The following is a 19,031-nucleotide window of genomic DNA, read 5'->3' on the forward strand; positions in this document are numbered from 1 at the left end:
TTTAGACCACATCATCCTCTTTATGCATGTTGTCTTACTCCAAGCTGTATAGGCTCGAAAGCCTACTACCAATTAAGCATATTAGGTTATGTGCATCTCTGTAATGAGAAGGGGTGTGGTCTAATGACATCAACACCCTATATCAGGTGTGCATAATTATTAGGCAACTTCCTTTCCTTTGGCAAAATGGGTTAAAAGAAGGACTTGACAGGCTCAGAAAAGTCAAAAATAGTGAGATATCTTGCAGAGGGATGCAGCACTCTTAAAATTGCAAAGCTTCTGAAGCGTGATCATCGAACAATCAAGCGTTTCATTCAAAATAGTCAACAGGGTCGCAAGAAGCGTGTGGAAAAACCAAGGCGCAAAATAACTGCCCATGAACTGAGAAAAGTCAAGCGTGCAGCTGCCAAGATGCCACTTGCCACCAGTTTGGCCATATTTCAGAGCTGCAACATCACTGGAGTGCCCAAAAGCACAAGGTGTGCAATACTCAGAGACATGGCCAAGGTAAGAAAGGCTGAAAGACGACCACCACTGAACAAGACACACAAGCTGAAACGTCAAGACTGGGCCAAGAAATATCTCAAGACTGATTTTTCTAAGGTTTTATGGACTGATGAAATGAGAGTGAGTCTTGATGGGCCAGATGGCTGGATTGGTAAAGGGCAGAGAGCTCCAGTCCGACTCAGACGCCAGCAAGGTGGAGGTGGAGTACTGGTTTGGGCTGGTATCATCAAAGATGAGCTTGTGGGGCCTTTTTGGGTTGAGGATGGAGTCAAGCTCAACTCCCAGTCCTACTGCCAGTTTCTGGAAGACAAGCAGTGGTACAGGAAGAAGTCTGCAAGGTAAGAAAAACATGATTTTCATGCAGGACAATGCTCCATCACACGCGTCCAAGTACTCCACAACGTGGCTGGCAAGAAAGGGTATAAAAGAAGAAAATCTAATGACATGGCCTCCTTGTTCACCTGATCTGAACCCCATTGAGAACCTGTGGTCCATCATCAAATGTGAGATTTACAAGGAGGGAAAACAGTACACCTCTCTGAACAGTGTCTGGGAGGCTGTGGTTGCTGCTGCACGCAATGTTGATGGTGAACAGATCAAAACACTGACAGAATCCATGGATGGCAGGCTTTTGAGTGTCCTTGCAAAGAAAGGTGGCTATATTGGTCACTGATTTGTTTTTGTTTTGTTTTTGAATGTCAGAAATGTATATTTGTGAATGTTGAGATGTTATATTGGTTTCACTGGTAAAAATAAATAATTGAAATGGGTATATATTTGTTTTTTGTTAAGTTGCCTAATAATTATGTACAGTAATAGTCACCTGCACACACAGATATCCCCCTAAAATAGCTAAAACTAAAAACAAACTAAAAACTACTTCCAAAAATATTCAGCTTTGATATTAATGAGTTTTTTGGGTTCATTGAGAACATGGTTGTTGTTCAATAATAAAATTAATCCTCAAAAATACAACTTGCCTAATAATTCTGCACTCCCTGTATAGATGGAACCACATCTTTACATTGCATTCACCTTTAATTTTATGGCTGGTTAAAGAAATAATTTCAAGGTTAGTCACTGAAAATTCATATTGTACCACCCTATACACAGTATATTTTCTTCTGGAGACACATCAGCACTGAATTCATATTATATATTGGAAACAAATTGAATCTGTCAAGGGGGTGGTTGTTACATTTCCTTTCCTAATAGAATTTTTCATCTGTTTTCACACTTCTGTCCCTATGTTTCATTCCGCACACTCCTTCTCTGTGTTTTGTAAGAATTCTCCGTACTGCTCGGTATCAGTAAAAAACAACATACATTCACTGTGGAACTTACTACATGTATGTTTTCTCTCAACATACGGGAAAGCCATGCTGAAATTATTGCATACAGTCCTCTCAGACAGCAAATTTTTATTAATGACATCTGATGTGATAAAATGATACACTTTTAAAATTTTCTGCTGATGATATTTGTTACAAAATGATCATACCTTGAAGATCCGATGGTCAATAGTGTGGTTTATTTTTTAGTGACATGATAACTTTTGGGCAAATAAACACTCACGCAATAAATGAATGTTGTCCAGCCAGTTCAATGTATGCTGCCAGAAATAGCAGTTTGGGGATTTTGTTCATTAACACGAGGTAGAGCAACTTTCATTTATGTATACCTACCAGTAAACTCTAATTAGTTTATTACATTTAATTAAGAAAAATTCTACGTATAAAATTTAATCAACGTTTTAGCACTTATGTGATCCATTAATATAAACCCAGAAACCACTTTGCAACCAGAAAACAAACTGGCAAAATAAGCTGGCATTAAGTCTAAAGACATTCTTAAAAGTAATCAGATATGTAAGCAAGTATGGTCATGTAGAAAGTGTTCTTTAGTATAAAGTATGTGTGTGACTTTCCAATAAATTGAGTCTAGATTGTAAGCAGTTTGAAGAAGAGTTTAGTTATTTTTTAACAAATTATGTGAGATTAATCAGACCTATTATATAATCGTGTACAAACAGGGTGTGTATGTAGGCACATAGAGTCCGTGCAGCTCTGTACTATGGATGGAACATGTATGTGCCCCTTTATGAAATCAGAGGTATAGTAGGGTCACTGTAAATATCTATGTGTGCTGTATTATGGGCTTATATAACTTGTGTGTATGAGTCATTAGAAAGATAAGATTACCAATACTTCATAATGATATAAGGATACGGCCACACGGAGCAGCCATGTTGGTCTGGTTTCAGCCCTGCTGCGGTAAAGAACAGCACAGCCAATTAGCCAGTAGCTTCCTTTCATTTAAAAGGGTTTTCCTACATTTTCTTCTGATGACCTATCCTCAATGTACAGCGCTGTGCTTGGTGAGCTGAGAGAAGGCAGTGGCGTTCAAAGGAGCGCTGCTGCCTTCTCATAAAAGCTGATCCCAGGTGTCGGACCCCCCCCCCCCCCCGATCAGATACTGATGAGCTATCCTGTAGAGTGAAAGAGGAGGTGACATGTCAGTGTAGGTGGAGGAGGCGGAGGAGGTAGCCAACACATTTTTTTTTTATCATTTGGGTAGGCCCCAAAACATTGGGAAATGGCGAACAGAACAAACTACGCTGGAGTATAACAATGGATGGGTGCGGCCTGTATACTTCTCCACTCTACCAATATAACAAATAATAATCTTGAGCCAGAAGGTGGAGGTACAAGTGGAGGAGTTGGTGGACAGTGTAGGAGGAAGAGGCGCAGGAGGTAGCCAACACTGTTTTTGAGTTTTGTTTGTTTTATTTAGTTTTTCTTTCTTTCTTTTTTATTTATTTGGGGAGGCCCCAAGACATTGGGAAATGACAAACAGAATATACTGTGCTGGAGTACAACAATGGCTGGATGCGGCCCATATACCTCTCTACTCTGTCCAAGGTACGGGAAAATCCTGTGGGATCCATGTCTGTGCTTGTCCACGTTGGCTGTGGACAGGCGAATGTGCCTGTGCATGATCACCCCCTTCTGTGCTAAACACACATTCGGACAATAGACTTCCTGCAGGGCAGGCCAGCACCTCCAAGGCATAAAGGGCAGGCACAGCCCATGTGTCCAATTTGGAGAACCAGAAGATAAATGGGTCAGACCAATCAGTCAGTAAATGCAGACATGTGCACACATACTCTTCCACCATGTTGCTAAAATGCTGCCTACTGCTAATATGATCCGTATCAGATGGTGGTGCTGGATGTTGTGGCATGCTGACAAAGCTTTTCCAAATTTTGGCCATGCTAACCCTTCCTTCAGAAGTCGTGTCAGTGCACCAGCTGCATTGGCAACTTCCTCCTCCACCTCATGCTTCCACTGAGCCCACGCTGTCAGGTGAGAACACCGTCAGTAGCAGGTCTGCCAGCATTCACGCATCTTCCGATCACGCCCCAGTGACGCAAGTAAGGGCGGCACATTATCCTTGTAGCGAGGATCCAGCAGGGTGGCCACCCAGTAATCAGCACTGGTAAGAATCAGGGCAACTCAGTGGTCATTGTGCAGGCGCTGCAGAATGTACTTGCTCATGTGTTACTGCTGAAACCCTCCACACTGGCATGGGGCCACTAATTTAATTTTTGTTCACTACATGGTTAAGTCCACACCGATAATTTAGAGCCAATGCTAACATTGACCTGTGTCACAGTTCTGTTATTTGGTCAGTTATTTCCATCACATCATTGGGACCCTGCAGCGGCATGCAGCGTTTTTCTTTTTTTTTTAATGCTTTACTGAAGGATGCTGTATGCTTTTTTTTTAGTTTACCTAGGGGCAAGCTAGGTTGTCTGCACAATGATGCACGCATCCATATATGTGACATGCCTGTCATTCAGACGCACAGTAACTGTTTCGCTACTAGCTATGCATGTTGCTGCACTTCACTGTAATGCACACCAGGATACATTCACCGCTTAACTGCAGGATGGGATAGACCTGGTTTAACATACTTCATGAGAAATTATTTTGGATCAAAGCAAATTTTTTGACGCCATGTTTTATCCATCCACAAAGTTCATCCCATTTGCTTTTAACCCAAATACAAGGAGTTATTTGACCTCAGGCATTTCGTGTCCACTTCCTGGAGAGCCAAATGGCATTCAGCACTAACTGCCTGTGATGCCTTTATATGTCTGGGGCTGCACACGCACTGCACTGAAGGGATCGCTGTGTGTATAAGCTTTGCCAACAGGTGCGAGTTACCCGCTAAACGTCGTTCGTCATAGGGATCAGGGATTGTAATACTGGAGCAGACTAATTTATTTCATAAAAGGCTAATTTGTTTGCTAAAAGACTAATATTTTTGCTAAAAGGCAAATTTTATCGCTAAAAGAATAATTTTTGCAGCAAAAAAACATGATCAACTCGTGGGCAACCTTGCTGTGTCTAGAATCAAACTTTGTGAATCAGAGCCTAATAGAATTGTTTGTCTACTAATCAATTTGGACATGCCACAAACAATGGAATGAGAAAGGTGCATGCTTTGTGGGGCCTAATAGGATTGCTTATCTACTATAAAAGAACAGATTGAGTATTAATGGCACGGCATATGAACTGGCTAAACGCAGCTATATATTAGACCGCCTGTTGAGACTGAGTCTGATGCACAGTAAGTAAATGTATGCAGATAAGTTTAGAAAGGTCCCGGAGACAGATCGAGTTCCTCTAATGGCTCTTCTTTATTATTCAAATATGGTTGACAGACATAACCACCACATACACGGTATTACCGTTGACGCGTTTCGGGTGAGTACCCTTAGTCGTAACAAATTGCCTTATGTGAACCTTCTATATAAAGGAGTTAGACCATCTTCCAACCAGTGACGTGGGTGGGAGTCTCCAACTCCATAGGTTACCACATGAATGGCACACCTTTTTTCGTTTACTCCATTCATCATGGTTGTAATCGAAGGCACCTTGTGCGGACAGCTTTCCAGAGACATTTTCAGATCTCCTTCTGCGGTTACTGTATAACAATGGACTGCTGCTTATCAGAAAGCCAAAGGTCATTTATGTTTAGTTTGTATTTCTATGTTTCATCATTTTTTATGTATTTACTAAATGTTTTTTAATTAATGATATGGTGGTGGGTTCACATTGTGCGGCTTTTTTGTCATAGAATGAATATCCTGGCAAGTCCAGGGATAATGTCTCTGGAAAGCTGTCCGCACAAGGTGCCTTCGATTACAACCATGATGAATGGAGTAAACGAAAAAAGGTGTGCCATTCATGTGGTAACCTATGGAGTTGGAGACTCCCACCCACGTCACTGGGTGGAAGATGGTCTAACTCCTTTATATAGAAGGTTCACATAAGGCAATTTGTTACGACTAAGGGTACTCACCCGAAACGCGTCAACGTTAATACCGTGTATGTAGTGGTTATGTCTGTCAACCATATTTGAATAATAAAGAAGAGCCATTAGAGGAACTCGATCTGTCTCCGGGACCTTTCTTCACTTATCTGCAGCCTGCCGCGGGAACACTCCCCTAGGGCCTCTGGAGCCGGGATTACGTATTCCACCAGGGAGGTGAGCTGGACATTATTTTTAAATATTTTCCAAAGTGTTGTCTTCCGTGCTACACCTCCGGTGTCCCGATGAGATGTTATTACTTCTAGCTCTATAATCTATATTTGGACTACGGACTTCCACTGAAGATACACGGATACACCTTTTAACAATGGCCTTTTGCATTTGGCCTGATCGACAGTCCAAAGCGGATTCAGTTTTTTCGGCAGAGGACTCAGGTCGCTCCAATGATCTGGATATCAAAAGCGGTATTAAAGATTTGGAACGCTTACTTAACCACTTCAGCCCCGCTAGCTGAAACCCCCTTCATGACCAGAGCACTTTTTACACTTCGGCACTACACTCCTTTCACCGTTTATCGCTCGGTCATGCAACTTACCACCCAAATGAATTTTACCTCCTTTTCTTCTCACTAATGGAGCTTTCATTTGGTGGTATTTTATTGCTGCTGACATTTTTACTTTTTTTGTTATTAATCAAAATGTTACGATTTTTTTGCAAAAAAATTACATTTTTCACTTTCAGCTATAAAATTTGGCAAAAAAAACTACATCCATATATAAATTTTTCGCCAAATTTATTGTTCTACATGTCTTTGATAAAAAAAAAAAATGTTTGGGCAAAAAAAAATGGTTTGGGTAAAAGTTATAGCGTTTACAAACTATGGTACAAAAATGTGAATTTCTGCTTTTTGAAACAGCTCTGATTTTCTGAGCACCTGTCATGATTCCTGAGGTTCTACAATGCCAAAACAGTATAAAAACCCCACAAATGACCCCATTTCGGAAAGTAGACACCCTAAGGTATTCGCTGATGGGCATAGTGAGTTCATAGAACTTTTTATTTTTTGTCACAAGTTAGCGGAAAATGATGATGATTTTTATTTTTTATTTTTTTCTTACAAAGTCTCATATTCCACTAACTTGCGACAAAAAATAAAAAATTCTAGGAACTTACCATGCCCCTCACAGAATACCTTGGGGTGTCTTCTTTCCAAAATGGGGTCACTTGTGGCGTAGTTATACTGCCCTGGCAATTTAGGGGCCCTAATGTGTGAGAAGAACTTTGCAATCAAAATGTGTAAAAAATGACCGGTGAAATCCGAAAGGTGCACTTTGGAATATGTGCCCCTTTGCCCACCTTGGCATCAAAAAACTGTCACACATCTGGTATCGCCGTACTCAGGAGAAGTTGGGGAATGTGTTTTGGGGTGTCATTTTACATATACCCATGCTGGGTGAGAGAAATATCTTGGCAAAAGACAACTTTTCCCATTTTTTTATACAAAGTTGGCATTTGACCAAGATATTTTTCTCACCCAGCATGGGTATATGTAAAATGACACCCCAAAACACATTCCCCAACTTCTCCTGAGTACGGCGATACCAGATGTGTGACACTTTATTGCAGCCTAGGTGGACAAAGGGGCACATATTCCAAAGTGCACCTTTCGGGTTTCGCTGGTCATTTTTTACACATTTTGATTGCAAGGTACTTCTCACACATTTGGGCCCCTAAATTGCCAGGGCAGTATAACTACGCCACAAGTGACCCCATTTTGGAAAGAAGACACCCCAAGGTATTCCGTGAGGGGCACTGCGAGTTCCTAGAATTTTTTTGTCACAAGTTAGCGGAAAATAATGATTTTTTTTTTCTCTTTTTTCCTTACAAAGTCTCATATTCCACTAACTTGCGACAAAAAATAAAAAATTCTAGGAACTCGCCATGCCCCTCACGGAATACCTTGGGGTGTCTTCTTTCCAAAATGGGGTCACTTGTGGCGTAGTTATACTGCCCTGGCAATTTAGGAGCCCATATGTGTGAGAAGTACTTTGCGATCAAAATCTGTAAAAAATGACGGGTGAAATCCGAAAGGTGCACTTTGGAATATGCGCCCCTTTGCCCACCTTGGCATCAAAAAAGTGTCACACATCTGGTATCGCCGTACTCAGGAGAAGTTGGGGAATGTGTTTTGCGGTGTCATTTTACATATACCCATGCTGGGTGAGAGAAATATCTTGGCAAAAGACAACTTTTCCCATTTTTTTATACAAAGTTGGCATTTGACCAAGATATTTTTCTCACCCAGCATGGGTATATGTAAAATGACACCCCAAAACACATTCCCCAACTTCTCCTGAGTACGGCGATACCAGATGTGTGACACTTTATTGCTGCCTAGGTGGACAAAGGGGCACATATTCCAAAGTGCACCTTTCGGGTTTCGCTGGTCATTTTTTACACATTTTGATTGCAAGGTACTTCTCACACATTTGGGCCCCTAAATTGCCAGGGCAGTATAACTACGCCACAAGTGACCCCATTTTGGAAAGAAGACACCCCAAGGTATTCCGTGAGGGGCACTGCGAGTTCCTAGAATTTTTTTTTTGTCACAAGTTAGCGGAAAATAATGATTTTTTTTTTCTCTTTTTTCCTTACAAAGTCTCATATTCCACTAACTTGCGACAAAAAATAAAAAATTCTAGGAACTCGCCATGCCCCTCACGGAATACCTTGGGGTGTCTTCTTTCCAAAATGGGGTCACTTGTGGCGTAGTTATACTGCCCTGGCAATTTAGGAGCCCATATGTGTGAGAAGTACTTTGCGATCAAAATCTGTAAAAAATGACGGGTGAAATCCGAAAGGTGCACTTTGGAATATGCGCCCCTTTGCCCACCTTGGCATCAAAAAAGTGTCACACATCTGGTATCGCCGTACTCAGGAGAAGTTGGGGAATGTGTTTTGCGGTGTCATTTTACATATACCCATGCTGGGTGAGAGAAATATCTTGGCAAAAGACAACTTTTCCCATTTTTTTATACAAAGTTGGCATTTGACCAAGATATTTTTCTCACCCAGCATGGGTATATGTAAAATGACACCCCAAAACACATTCCCCAACTTCTCCTAAGTACGGCGATACCAGATGTGTCACACTTTTTTGCTGCCAAGGTGGGCAAAGGGGCACATATTCCAAAGTGCACCTTTCGGGTTTCGCAGGCCATTTTTTACACATTTTGATTGCAAGGTACTTCTCACACATTTGGGCCCCTAAATTGCCAGGGCAGTATAACTACGCCACAAGTGACCCCATTTTGGAAAGAAGACACCCCAAGGTATTCCGTGAGGGGCACTGCGAGTTCCTAGAATTTTTATTTTTTTTGTCACAAGTTAGCGGAAAATGATGATTTTTTTTTTTCTCTTTTTTCCTTACAAAGTCTCATATTCCACTAACTTGCGACAAAAAATAAAAAATTCTAGGAACTCGCCATGCCCCTCACGGAATACCTTGGGGTGTCTTCTTTCCAAAATGGGATCACTTGTGGCGTAGTTATACTGCCCTGGCAATTTAGGGGCCCATATGTGTGAAGGTACTTTGCAATCAAAATGTGTAAAAAATGGCCTGCGAAATCCGAAAGGTGCACTTTGGAATATGTGCCCCTTTGCCTACCTTGGCATCAAAAAAGTGTCACACATCTGGTATCGCCGTATTCAGGAGAAGTTGGGGAATGTGTTTTGGGGTGTCATTTTACATATACCCATGCTGGGTGAGAGAAATATCTTGGCAAAAGACAACTTTTCCCATTTTTTTATACAAAGTTGGCATTTGACCAAGATATTTATCTCACCCAGCATGGGTATATGTAAAATGACACCCCAAAACACATTCCCCAGCTTCTCCTGAGTACGGCGATACCAGATGTGTGACACCTTTTTGCAGCCTAGATGCGCAAAGGTGCCCAAATTCCTTTAGGAGGGCATTTTTAGACATTTGGATCCCAGACTTCTTCTCACGCTTTAGGGCCCCTAAAAAGCCAGGGCAGTATAAATACCCCACATGTGACCCCACTTTGGAAAGAAGACACCCCAAGGTATCCAATGAGGGGCCTGGCAAGTTCATAGAATTTTTTTATTTTTCGCATAAGTTAGCGGAAATTGATTTTTTTTTGTTTTTTCTCACAAAGTCTCACTTTCCGCTAACTGAGGACAAAAATTTAAATCTTTCATGGACTCAATATGCCTCTCAGCAAATACCTTGGGGTGTCTTCTTTCCAAAACGGGGTCAGTTGTGGGGTGTTTGTACTGCCCTGGCATTTGAGGGTCTCCGCAATCATTACATGTATGGCCAGCATTAGGAGTTTCTGCTATTCTCCTTATATTGAGCATACAGGTAATGAGATTTTTTTTTCCGTTCAGCCTCTGGGCTGAAAGAAAAAAATGAACGGCACAGATTTCTTCATTCGCATCGATCAATGTGGATGAAAAAATCTCTGCCCAAAAAAAAAATGGAGGGGAAAGGCGTCTGCCAGGACATAGGAGCTCCGCCCTACATCCATACCCACTTAGCTCGTATGCCCTGGCAAACCAGATTTCTCCATTCGCATCAATCGATGTGGATGAATAAATCATTGCCGGGATTTTTTTTTTTTTATATATATATATACAAAGTGTTTGCCAAAGCATAGGAACGCCGCCTCCTCCTCAGCTCGTATGCCTTGGCAAACGTATCTGTCACTGCAGAGGAGAAAATCCCGTCTTGCAGCGCCGCATACACCGACTTGCGTGTAATCTGACAGCAGCGCAATGCTTCTGTCAGAATGCACGTCGGTGCTGCAGCTAGTAGATCGGTTGGTCCACCTGGAAGGTAAAAAAAACAAACCCCATGGGTCAATGTGCAAAGCGCAAATCGCCCAAAGATGTGGCGAAGTGCGTTATGCACTTTGTCCCATGTGAAAGGAGACGTTTGCAGCAGCTGTGAGTGAATGGGCCCTAATAGCCCTGTGTGCCTGTCCTGGTGAGATGATCCCTATGCTAATAGTGTACCTGTGAGTGGTACTTCCGGAAACACTCTCCAAAGCATAGGGCAGGGTGGTCAGGACAGTCAGGACAGAAATAGCGGGTGTCACGCCTTATTCCACTCCTGCTACAGACACAACATTTTTTTCGGGGTGGCGGTCGGTTTGAGGTACAAGGAACGACACTGGGGAAATGTCGCTCGTGTAGACGGCTAACTACACTGGTGGATGGGGCCACGGAACCTCCGTGGTACAGGAGGTTCGCGATGATCTCTTCCTGAAATTTGAGGAAGGATCCAGTTCTCCCAGCCTTACTGTAGAGAACAAAACTATTGTACAGAGCCAATTGAATTAAATATACAGACACCTTCTTATACCAGCGTCTGGTTCTGCGGGACACTAAATACGGAGCCAACATCTGGTCATTGAAGTCCACCCCTCCCATGTGAAGGTTATAGTCGTGGACTGAGAGGGGCTTTTCAATGACACGGGTTGCTCGCTCAATTTGGATTGTCGTGTCTGCGTGAATGGAGGAGAGCATGTAAACGTCACGCTTGTCTCTCCATTTCACCGCGAGCAGTTCTTCGTTACACAGTGCGGCCCTCTGCCCCCTTGCAAGACGGGTGGTAACGAGCCGTTGGGGGAAGCCCGTGCGACTAGTTCGCGCGGTACCAGAGGCGCCAATCCGTTCTAGAAACAAATGCCTAAAGAGGGCCACACTTGTGTAAAAATTGTCCACATAAAGATGGTACCCCTTGCCGAATAAGGGTGACACCAAGTCCCAAACTGCTCCCCAGGTAGTCAGGGCAACCGACCGGCTCCAGGGTCTGATCTTTTCCCTCATAGATCCGAAATTTGTGGGTATAGCCTGTGGCCCTTTCACAGAGCTTATACAATTTGACCCCATACCGGGCGCGCTTGCTTGGGATGTATTGTTTGAAGCCAAGGCACCCGGTAAAATGTATCAGGGACTCGTCTATGCAGATGTTTTGCTCAGGGGTATACAAATCTGCAGGTTGAAATGGTCTATGAGGGGCCAAATTTTGTGGAGCCGGTCAAAAGCAGGGTGACCTCTGGGACGGGAGGTGCTGTTATCACTAAAGTGCAGGAAACGCAGGATGGTCTCAAATTGTGTCCTGGACATAGCAGCAGAGAACATGGGCATGTGATGAATTGGGTTCATGGACCAATATGACCGCAATTCATGCTTTTTTGTCAGGCCCATGTTGAGGAGGAGGCCCAGAAAAGTTTTAATTTCGGAAACTTGGACTGGTTTCCACCGGAAAGACTGGGCATAAGAGCTTCCCGGGTTAGCGTTTATAAATTGTGTGGCATATCTGTTTGTTTCGGCCACAACTAAGTCTAAGAGCTCCGCAGTCAAGAACAGCTCAAAAAATCCCAGGGCCGAACCGATCTGAGCTGTCTCAACCCGAACTCCAGACTGGGCAGTGAAAGGGAAAACTACAGGTGCGGCTGAAGTTGGGGACTGCCAATCAGGGTTTGCCAGCACCTCTGGGATTCTAGGGGCTGTACGGGCACGTCTTTGCGGTGGCTGCGACGGGGTCACTACTGCACGTGCCACCGTACCAGCTTCAACTGCCCTTCTGGTGCTCGCTACTTGTACGGCAGTGCTGGTACTAGGTCCAGGAAGGGCTGGGCTGCTGGTGTATGCCTCACCACGTAATCCGACAGCACCAGCCCCACTCTGCTGCTCTTGAAGCGGATCCTGCGCAACCTGCGGTCTAGCGACACGGGGCCGGGTACGCCTGGTGCTATCAGGGACCTCAGCCTCCTCGTCCGAACTTTGGGTCAGAGAGCCACTGCTTTCTACAGGTTCGTATTCTGACCCGCTGGATTCATCAGATGAGGGTTCCCACTCCTCATCCGACTGGGTCAGAAGCCTGTAGGCCTCTTCAGAAGAATACCCCCTGTTAGACATTTGGGCAACTAAATTTAGGGGTATTCCCTGAGACTACCCAAGAAAAAAAAAAGCAAGCCTGTCTTACAAAGGGGAGGCTAGCGAAGTACCGGAGGCCGCTGCGGTTGATAAAAAATATCAAAACTGATTTTTTTATCGCCGCAGTGCGTGTAAAATGAATGTGCAGTGATAAAAAAAAAAAAATTGTCACTGCGGTGGGGCGGGCGTGGGCGAACGCACGTGTGGGCGACCGATCAGGCCTGATCGGGCAAACACTGCGTTTTGGGTGGAGGGCGAACTAAAGTGACACTAATACAATTATAGATCTGACCGTGATCAGTTTTGATCACTTTCAGATACTATAAAAGTACAAATGCTGATTAGCGATACGCTAATCAGCGAATAACGGACTGTGGTGCGGTGGGCTGGGCGCTAACTGATCGCTAAACTACCTAACCAAGGGGCCTAAACTATACCTAAAACCTAACGGTCAATACCAGTGAAAAAAAAAGTGACAGTTTGCACTGATCACTTTTTTTCCTTTTCACTAGTGATTGACAGGGGCAAGAAGGGGTGATCAAAGGGTTAATTGGGTGCTGGGAGGTGATCTGGGGGCTAAGTGTAGTGTAGTGGGTACTCACAGTGATGTGTGCTCCTCTGCTCCTCTGCTGGAACCAACCGACCAAAAGAAGGAGCAGAGGAGCACAGCAGCCATATAACCCCATCATATTTACTAATATGATGGGTTATGTGGCTTCTGATTGGTTTTTTTGAAAATCATCAACCTGCCAGCCAATGATCGTGGCCGGCAGGTTGATGACGAACTTCTTTGAATTTTGCCGGCCCGCGATGCGCATGCGCGGGCCGGCATACCCGGAAATCTCGCGTCTCGCGAGAGGACGCACCGGCGCGTCCACCCAGAAGAGCACGACCGCCGAGAAGACGCAATCCTGCGTACGGCGGTCGTGAGGAGGTTAATCAAGAAACCCGCATTTGGTGGGATTGTACCACTCTTACAAAATACAAAGAAAAATGTATGATACCACGCGGCCTAAGAATCAAAAAAGGTCCTACTACCGTATTTTCAAACGATTTCATATGCAGATGAAACAGTATATTAACAGATTGTTCCATGGAGTTAATGAAACTTATCATAGAGTTTGAAACTGAAAAACTGAATACACTACAACAGGAGATCTTGTCTGCAAAAGAACTTTTAGAGAAATTCACCAGCAATCTGGAATATATCCAGATGGAAGAGGAAATGAAACTTTCCATTACCAAACTCGAGGACACCATTATGGATTATAAACATTCTAAATATCAATGGGACTTGTATGACTACAACCATAATCAGGTTTATGAGTGGGGGAGGAGGGATAACCACTATTCTACACCCAGGTCAATATTGAAAACCCGTAAGAAAAATAAATTATCCAAACGAGTAGCTAGAGTTAGTTTCTCCTCAGATACAGAGGGTCCTGATTTCTCACATGTAGCAGGTGAATTGGAACCGCGACTTGATGTCTCCGCCCTGCCTCTTTCATATGACGAACCTGGCAATATTGCCTCATATTACAAGAAATCTAAAATAGAAAAAGATAAAAGAGATATATCCAATGTCTCAAAAAACATAGAACTAGAGGCGGACGGAAACACAGGTCAGCGGCATCCAAGAGCTACACGACTGCAAACCAAACAAAAATAAGGTGTGATGAGTTAAGTGTGACTAACCTGTCCAGCATGGTCTTGACTGATGAACAGAGATATGTACTCTCCCTTGGTCTCAATTTTTCTCCCACAGTACATTTTGATATGTTTTCTACCTTACTCGATATTAATAAATTTGTACGAAATATTACAGTATCCCGACATTTTCATGATGTCCCGTCTCCCACTGATGTCCCACATGGCAAGACACATGGACACGATAATAATTCCTTCAAAAATCTACTGTTCAAACAACAAGTGTCATTGTGTTGCCTTGAGGGACTTCAGGAGGAACAAGGAATTAGGGATTTACCCAGCCCTCCTGGAAGGTTCCGTACACGAAACACCAAGTTTTATCCTGTTATATCTCGTACGGGAAGTATGGATATCTTCCAGGAGGTTCTGGAAAAATAATTAAAAAGTATAGAGATAGAAAGCAAGAAAACTTATACTCATAATAACCTTAGTGTATCACAAACCCAAGCTTTTCAGGAATTACAGAAACTTGACTCCTTGGTCATTAAAATGGCGGATAAGGGGGGGGCGGTGGTCGTCATGGACAAAGAAATTTATGGCAATCAGCTACGGGAAATGTTGGCTGATGCATCCACGTACAATAAACTGCCAGGAGGCCCTTTACGGCAGGGATGTCAAACTCGTGGCCCTCCAGCTGTTGCAAAACTACAACTTCCATCATGCCTGGGCATACTACAGCTATCATGGAATGATGGGAGTTGTAGTTTTGCAACATCTGGAGGGCCATGAGTTTGACATCCATGCTTTACGGGAATACATGGACAATTATTCACCACTGATACAAAAGGGAAAAGACCTGGGTATTTTCAGTGATGGTGAATATAGATATTTGTGCGTGGATGCCCCAGTCACACCGATTATACATGCATTGCCTAAAGTCCATAAAGGCGTCCATCCACCCCCCCCCCCTTCGTCCCATAGTGTCCGGCATAGGTTCACTGACAGAGCGTCTGGGTAGTTGGCTGGAGAATATCCTCCAGCCCCTAGTCAGACGTACTCCAGGTTTCCTGAAGGATACGGGGGACGTATTACGGGCCATGTATAAGTTTAGATGGGAAGATGGATACAATTGGATAACGGCTGATGTAGTTTCTCTCTATCCTTCTATTCCCCACGGGGTTGCTCTGCTGGCAATGGAATACCATCTACATCGTTATACCGGACTTAGTTCCGATTATATTGATTTTGTCTGTCAGATTACAACATTCCTTCTGACTCACAATTATTTTGTGTTTGATGGTGTGCACTACCTACAAACCCGCGGAGTGTCAATGGGGGCCAGATTCTCACCGTCTCTGGCAAACCTGACCATGTCATATTGGGAGGAGAAGTATATTTACAATCTGGATAATCCATTTATGCCTGGTCTGATCTGGTACGGCAGATACATCGACGATGTGCTCATGGTGTGGGCCGGTGGTGTGTCTGCCGTACCGGACCTCAAGGCATATTTAAACAATAATAATTACAACTTGAAATTTACATGTGCAACACACGAATCCCATACCAATTTCCTCGATCTGACACTCCGCGGGGTTCCGGGTGAGATAGTGCACACCATCACCTACAGAAAGGAAGTGGCAGGCAATTCCATATTAAATGCCAAAAGTCATCATCCCATGCATACTGTCAGAGCAATACCCGTGGGTGAATTTATGCGCACAGCCAGGAATTGTAGCGAGATAGAGAAACTAGATGAGGAATTCAATAAAGTGGAAAAAAGATTGAGAGATAGAAATTATCCTTCCTGGATGATTAAAAGAGGGAGAGATATAGCAGTACGGAGGGATAGAAAAGATATGTTGTTTGGAAGGCCAAAATCTAGGTCAAGGATACTTACACCTGCTGGCAGTGTAGAGGCATGTGGAGACGGCGATCAGGAAGTTGTTCCTACTCTATCTCTGACATACAGTAGAGAATTTAATACAATTAGCTCAACAATAAAAAAATGTTTACCTATTCTGTTCGATGATGATATTTTATATCAAGCGTTGAAATCGGGCTGCAGGATTGTCTCCAGAAGAGCACCCACTCTGTCCTGCTCTCTGTCTCCATCCTTCTACACCGCTAGCAGTAAAGGAAATAATTTTAGACCAAACTGGCTTACCTATAAAGGATTTACTAAGTGTGGAGGTCATCCTTGCAAGACTTGCGGTTATGTGCTGCCGGCAAAGTCATTTGACAATGCAGATCATTCATGCAAATTTCCCATCCAGAGTTATATGAACTGCAATACGGAGGGTGTCGTTTATGTTATTAAATGCACTCATTGTGATCTGATGTATGTTGGCAGCACATCACGCAAGTTCAAAACCCGCATCTTAGAACATCTAAATTATATCAAAAACCTGAATAGTGTCAATATCTCCAACATAGCAAGGCACTTTATACAAAAACATGCCCGTCAGGTATCATTTTTTCAGGCTTGTGCTATTGAGAGGGTTTTGGCCCCTAGGAGGGGTGGTGACCTCAAGAAAAAAATCCTTCTTCGTGAGGCCTACTGGATTTTTAGGCTTGGTACCAGGATTCCAGCAGGTCTCAACCTGAAAAAAGAATTAATATATGTTTACCAGTGAACACTTAAAACATGGTTGAGTGCCTACTGGTATATTGTGTCATAATCCTCACATAATATGATACTTATGTCCAACCTAATAGTGGTACTGATTATTGAGTCATAGGCAACTCGGATTGTCAGGCGTATCATACATATCTCTGTTCATCTGTACATATATCTTTCCCTGTTCATCTGCACACTTGAAGACGGCTGGGCAGGGACTGTTTGCCTTTGATTCCGGCTGCTCATGAATAAGATCAATTCAGCGCACCCGGGGTTAATGACAAGTCGAGTATTATATCATGTTATTCACTACATATCTAACTGCAGATACCAATGTATAGAATAGGTATGAATCTGGATCCAGGTTTGCAAATAAATTATGCCTTTATTAATGCCAAGAATTATCGGCATTGCAGATTTGCGGTTACTGTATAACAATGGACTGCTGCTTATCAGAAAGCCAAAGGTCATTTATGTTTAGTTTGTATTTCTATGTTTCATCATTTTTTATGTATTTACTAAATGTTTTTTAATTAATGATATGGTGGTGGGTTCACATTGTGCGGCTTTTTTGTCATAGAATGAATATCCTGGCAAGTCCAGGGTTAATGTCTCTGGAAAGCTGTCCGCACAAGGTGCCTTCGATTACAACCATGATGAATGGAGTAAACGAAAAAAGGTGTGCCATTCATGTGGTAACCTATGGAGTTGGAGACTCCCACCCACGTCACTGGGTGGAAGATGGTCTAACTCCTTTATATAGAAGGTTCACATAAGGCAATTTGTTACGACTAAGGGTACTCACCCGAAACACGTCAACGTTAATACCGTGTATGTGGTGGTTATGTCTGTCAATCATATTTGAATAATAAAGAAGAGCCATTAGAGGAACTCGATCTGTCTACGGGACCTTTCTTCACTTATCTGCAGCCTGCCGCGGGAACACTCCCCTAGGGCCTCTGGAGCCGGGATTACTTATTCCACCAGGGAGGTGAGCTGGACATTATTTTTAAATAAATAAGTAAATGTATAACAGAACATATTAAGACCACATGTCGACAATGGGTCTAACACACAGTAAGTCTATGTTTAACAGAACAGATTAAGCATCAATGGTGTAACAGGTGAATAGGATGCACAGGGCGATTACACTCTACACTCAGCCTGCACTGTCCCTGCAGTGTCCCTATACTCACTCTACAGTGTTTAAAGACTTTCCCTATGATCTCCCTACACTGTCCCTATCTAATATTCTACTATTTAAAGCTTTGCCACCCTCTTGCTATTCTCAGCTCACAGTGAAATGGCGGAGACTGCTTGGGGTGAAGCTGTTATAGGGCTGTGATATCACAGGGGATTCCTATCTGCGGATTGCCTGGCTGCATGGAATTATGGGTCATATCGCGTTCCCATGTTTCTTACTTTCACTTTGTAACACGTGTAGCCACCATTTTAGGAAAAAATAATATTTGTTACCACGAGCAAGGAAATTCTGATTTGATGCAAAGTGAATTTTTGCTAAGTTCCGGATTGAATTCCACTTCAGATGCTTTGATTCACTCATCTCTAATTATAACCATAGACAAGATTAGCATTCACTGTTGGGAAGATTAAATTATCTTGCTGTTTTTGGCTATTGTGGCACAGCCAAACATGATACCCACAATATGTGTTTGGGCTGTGACCGCGGCTACAGGGAACTTAGAATCTTACCATTGTTATACATTTGTATGAGGAGATACGATGACCTTTTTATGTCTTTCAGACTTGTAGCAGTAAAAGCTACATTGAATATGCACAGCGTCCAGTGTGAGGTATATTATTTAGAAAATCTGTTTAAAATTGACCAGCGGGTCAGTTCTGCAGCTGTACTAGCTGATTAGATCTGGTATTGTTCAAGTGATTTATTTACTTAAGTAGTCATCCAATCTTACAAAACTGCTTCTGT

This window comes from Bufo gargarizans, chromosome 3 (assembly GCF_014858855.1).
Source record: "Bufo gargarizans isolate SCDJY-AF-19 chromosome 3, ASM1485885v1, whole genome shotgun sequence".
In the NCBI taxonomy this organism is placed as follows: Eukaryota; Metazoa; Chordata; class Amphibia; order Anura; family Bufonidae; genus Bufo; species Bufo gargarizans.